A 5,725-nucleotide genomic window follows, 5' to 3' on the forward strand; every position below is an offset into this window, starting at 1 on the left:
GCGATGCCTTCTGGACTGGAGTTCCTGGATTCCTGGATTTCGTTCTGACTCGTGTTCGCGGAGGGAGTCGGGACTGGCGAGCCGCACGGACCTAACAGAGTTGTGATTGCATGAAACTGACAATTTCATTGCCGATGGATGGTAGGAAATTGAACTAACAGCACTTACATTTTTTTCACCGTTCAATTGGAAGGATTAAATTAAAGGGAATAGACCAAGAAACAAACAATACCATTGTCGTAACAAATTCACATTCACAAGGTTGTGAATAGAACTGGAGAGACTGTGAGACCAACTCATTTTGAAAACAGGTTAAATCCCTGCGAAGGGTATTTTAATGTGTTTTTTTTGGGGGGGGGGGGTTATTTGTTTTTTTTCCCCCTTCTTTTTGTATTAACTGTGTTGCTTGATCGAATGTGATTGCTTTTATTTCATTTTATTTTTCTATACTTTTTGTACATTAGAAGCAAGGTATCAAACGAGGAATTTAACTCTAATAGATTATATTCTAACTTTAGATTTTCAGCCATTTGGTGAATTCAGCATTACTGGTGGTGACTAAATTTCACTTAATTATTATAATTTTTTTTCTTCTTTAAAGAAACAATCAAATTCGAGTGAAACCTAAAAGGTAACCAACAAAAGGTTAATGTATTAATTTACATAAACAGTGTTTAAAAGACGTGATTATACTTACCCTTTGAGTCATTTAGGGTATAGGGTAAAAAGAGGTTTATAAAGAATTTATTTTTTTTGTTTGAGAAGTACAAATTGTATTTTTTTTTTCTCTCTTATACATTACAGTTATTCAGTTTATTTTACACAACACAAACATAATACAATCAGTTAAAAATTCTACCTTGTGTGAGTGACTCATTATTGTTGTGACATCCTTATTCTCTACAGGCGAATTTAGTCTTCTGAATCGACTGGTCCATACTCAGACATTGCGTCTGTACCAAATTGAGTGAAGGGTTACAACTGACTTCAAATATTTTTTTTCCTACTATGAAAGTCAGTGGTTACGGGTTTTCAGCTTCCCTCAAAATAATTTTTCAACAGAAGCCAGAAATTCAAACAGGCTTGGAGTAAGTGACGAGCAAGTAAATGAAAGAATTGGACGTTTTTAACTTTTTTTTTTTTTAACCCTTACCGATTAAAGGTACTGTGACGAGTGGGGCGGGGCCGAGGGATGTGGGAACACGAGTGAGGCCGGTGGAGTGATTGGGAAATCCGCTACACCTGCGACCCACCACCGGTCTTGAGTCCCACAGAGGAGATGGAAGGATATAAAACTGGAGCGACGACAGTGAAGGACGAGAGAGGACCAGGCCTGGACTTTTAGTTGTGTTTTGGTTTTTATTTTGTGCGCGTCAGTCGCCGTGAGGGGCTGACGTGCTGTTTGGTCTTTAATTTGTATTATTAAAATGTTATTTGATTGTCCGCCGGTTCCCGCCTCCTTCTTCTGGATGAATAGGAAGTTTTAATTCATTACAGTGGTGCCGAAACCCGGGAGAAGGAGGGACGCGCTGCTGAAGATCCCTTGCCGCTGTGGTGAATCCGCGGTGCCACAGAGCAGGCAAGGAGGATGCCGCCATGGACGCTCGAGGCGGTGGACTGGAGCAAGTTGCCGGGGACGGGCGAGCTCGCTGCCGACCGCCCACGATATGGAGGGACGGCTGCCATCCGTGAGGAAGCGGAGGAGTCGGCGGCGTTCGCCAGGGGGCTGGAGCCTGCTGCCTCCGTGAAGGAATCCGGAGGAGCAGGGAACGGGGGACTCCTGCCAGCTGCCCAAAACCGGAGGAGTCGTCGCCGTCCACTGGGCGGCGGAGGAGTGTCGTGCCGTCCGCCGAGGGCCGTCCAGTGCCACCGCCAGGCACCGCGGAGGAGATCGCCCAGCCGGTGGAGGGCCGAGCAGCAGTGCGTCTGGGAACCGGAATTTATTTTTCTTTTTCCTCTCTCCCCTCTCTGATCTGTGTTGCTCCTCCTTCCATCTCCGTTTCTCTCGCCTCGTCTGTCCTACCCCCAGGTTCCCGCAGGTCCCCGTGAGCGATCCCCCCCCGGAGGGAGGGGGGGGGGGGGGTAGAGCGCAGTCTCGAGGGTACGAAGGTTTTTATCATTACAGGTACATACATGTTTTTTTTAAGTTATGCCCCAATGCCAGCCTTCAGAAAAAAAGAAGAGAAAAAAAATTGCTCTACATCAACTCATTCTTCAATGTTTGCACACTAGGAGACAGTTTTCCGTCATCCATGCCGAGTAAAACCTTTTGCACAAATTCAAAAGTTTGTTTTGGCAAGTCCTTTAGGATATTTTAAGTGAAGAGCATACATGAATCCAAACAAGACAAGAAAGGCCTCTGGAAGTTGGCTATGGGTGGTGACCACTTCATTCTCCAGGACAACTGAGACCCTCACTGGATCGTAATGGATTGGAGCAGCAGCATTTTCATGCACAACTGTAAGCAGGGCCACTGGAGCATCCTCAGTCAGTATCTCAGGATTATCAATCTAAAAAATATAATTCAGAGACATGTTATATTCATGTTACAACATTATCAATATGACTGAGCCAATATTATATGATTCATCAACTAGTGGTGACTAGTGGTGAAAAACAACAAGAAAAAAACAACATCTAAATATCTGAAATAAAGAAAAATCTAATTATATTTTAAAGAATACTTTAACATATGACACCAACCATACCAGCTCATCATGAACTTTCAAAAGATTAGCTAAGGTATCTGCTGTCTTGCCCGTCTTGGATGCTTTTTGCGTTAAAATTGTCATCAAACGTGGTAGGAGGCAGCCCAGTTGTGCATAGAATTTGTTGGGCAAATTCTCATTTGTAACACGTTGGTACTCTGCAAACAGCTAAATCAGACAAAAGACAAGTTTATGAAACCGACCCACATCAGAAGATATATAATAAACACTAGAAGCAATTTTTTTTTCTTACCTCAGATGTTGCACGCTGTGCAGGCCAGAGATTCAGAAACTCATTCACAGATGGGCTTCCGCTAACAATGTTCTGTCGTCACAGAGCAAACGTTTTCTGTTCAGTAACAGCTCCCAACACTAAACTAAGGTTAAAAGTTTATATTATTGACCAACAAGCTACAGCGCAGGCTGAGGAGCTTCCTCACGCCAAGATTTGAACATTAATAAACTCATAGATAAGAAAAAAGTTCTAAATACTCATAAAAGTTAATTAATATAAATAAATTGAAATTATTTAAGTTAATACAACTCAGTTCAATTAATTACTTACAGCATTAGGGTTTACAGTGTGTCCATGTCCAGAAAGGTAAGAAAAACATCATCAAAGTAGAAGAGAGAGATGAACAGTGACTCTATTGGGATAATGACTCGTTCACGAGTCAAGAACCGTTTCTGTCAGACGTGTCCGATTTGAGAACCGATGAACTGATGATACTGCGCATGTGTGATTCAGTGTGAAGCAGACTGACACACAGAGCGTCTGAACCGAACTGATTCTTTTGGTGATTGATTCTGAACTGATTCTATGCTAATGTTATGAGCCCAGGTAAGCCAAAGGCTTGCAGTCATCGCCAATGACGCCTTTATGTTGAGCGCAAAAGAACCGGTGAACCGTTTTCTTCAACCGGTTTATTGAATCGAACTGTCAGAAAGAACTACTGGTGATCCGAAAACTGAAGCAACCGGTTCTTGACTCGTGAACGAGTCATTATCCCAATAGAGTCGGTGTTCATCTCTCTCTTCACAGCAGTTCAGTCAGTGTACTGTTTGAGTAAATGAATTACTCCGGGATATTGGTTTGTTTGAACTCAGAGGGAGTGTCAGCCACATTAAAAAAGTTAACAGCTTAAGTCATTTGTGGATTAATGCGTATTGGAGACGAGAACCGTTTAAAGCGATTCAGTTTGATTTGGTGAACTGGTTCAAAAAGATCCTGTTACATCGAATGATTCGTTCGCGAACCGGATATGACAAACTGCTTTGTTTTGAACTGTCTTACAACAGACACGGAAGAGAAGACAATGCTGAATAAAGTCATAGTTTTTGCTATTTTTGGACTAAAATGTATTTTCGATGCTTCAAAAAATTCTAACTAACCCTCTGATGTCACATGGACTACTTTGATGATGTTTTTCTTACCTTTCTGGACATGGACAGTATACCATACACACAGTTTCAATGGAGGGACTGAGAGCTCTCGGACTAAATCTAAAATATCTTAAACTGTGTTCCGGAGATAAACGGAGGACTTACTGGTTTGGAACGACATGAGGGTGAGTTATTAATGACATAATTTTCATTTTTGGGTGAACTATCCCTTTAAGAACTTGTGAATAGAATCTTTATAGAAGAGCATGGTTATTATGAGGTGTTTGTTGTTGCAGTACCGTTAATGGCCTGCCAGCTGCAGCAATAATAGCCTGCACTCCTGTGGCCTGGGCCGACGGCAGCACTTGAAGTGAATCGATTGCTGCACTAGTAAATTCAATACAGCGCTGCACCTAAAAACTTAAGGCACGGCAGGCCTCCGAGGTAGGATTTGATTGTCCCTGCGCTTTACCATGTATTGAGTGCGAGAGTGAATGCCCTGTGTAAAGCAGACAGTGTTATAAATGACTAATGTTAAAGCTGGATCCAGGTGCTTGAGGTTTGGTTTTAAGCAAATAAATGCCTTTTTCTATTTTCATTTTGAGGAGGAAGACCATTACGCACTCACTTGCAAATGTCTTAGTCCTTCAGAGTTCAGCTCTGAGTCGATGTCTTGGATATCGAGGCTTTTAGATGTCATACTCATGGTAATGTTTGTTAGTAATTAACAGATCTGAGCTGCTGAATACACAGTGTATGTGCTATGTGAAGCAGATGCCCTTAGTGTTATAGTCTTTTACCATTGTTGTGTTGTTCTTTGCACAGACAGGAGGAGCAGAAAATTAGCAAGTGCCACTGGCACTTTTGCAGCTCAAATCACGTCACATGCTTTCAGAGAAATGATTGATCAAAGCCGACCGTCAGCTCTATCAGTCTGGACAGCCATGAATCGAAGGTCACCTGTGTTTTTCTCCAGAGCTATTTGATTGGCATCATGTGTATGAATAGAGATAACTTAATCTGGTTTGCTCAATCTCATGGTGCATGTGTATGTTTATATATGTGTGTGTTGTCACATGATTAATGTGGTGTAAGCTGCACCATGCCCTTTATCCTCTGTCCTCCTGGTGGCCTCTCTTCTTCTCTTGTTTTTTTTTTTTTTGCTGTTTCACTCACTTTATCATTCGGTCTCATTTCTTTTGCCTTGAACACTCTCTTGTCCACCTTTTTTTTTCACTTTCACTCTCCTATGAAAGAAAAGTCACAAATGAGCTCTCTAGATCTCAATTGATGTTTCTGGACAATAATGAGATTTAATGGAAAGCAAATGGAGTCTTTCCTCAAGAAGGAATGTTACATGCTTCCAAATTTCAGATGAGATCTAAACAATATCACAACTGTGTGCTCAGATTTACCAAGATACTAAGATCTGCAATCAAACATTAAAGGCTATGTGATGCAATACTAGCTTTATAAATAAGTCTCTGCCCTACATTATTTCATTTTTACTTGGATGTACTTCACTATACAGAAGAAAAGATAAGGCAACGTTCATACTGAAAAACAAAACAAAACTGAGACTAAAAAAAACTTGAATTAAACGAATTTTAGTAATTTTTAATAATAAAATCAGA

At 41.3% G+C, this 5,725-nt stretch overlaps 1 long non-coding RNA gene across 1 annotated transcript; it reads left to right on the forward strand.

The window, feature by feature from the left end:
- Positions 1 to 4,418: 4,418 nt before the first annotated feature.
- LOC132103141 (uncharacterized) lies at positions 4,419 to 5,493 on the forward strand. The gene is made up of 3 exons (XR_009423344.1): positions 4,419 to 4,535; positions 4,697 to 4,798; positions 4,917 to 5,493. It is a non-coding gene; the product is annotated as an uncharacterized LOC132103141 (long non-coding RNA).
- Positions 5,494 to 5,725: the final 232 nt, after the last annotated feature.

This window comes from Carassius carassius, chromosome 2 (genome assembly GCF_963082965.1).
Source record: "Carassius carassius chromosome 2, fCarCar2.1, whole genome shotgun sequence".
Taxonomy (NCBI): Eukaryota; Metazoa; Chordata; class Actinopteri; order Cypriniformes; family Cyprinidae; genus Carassius; species Carassius carassius.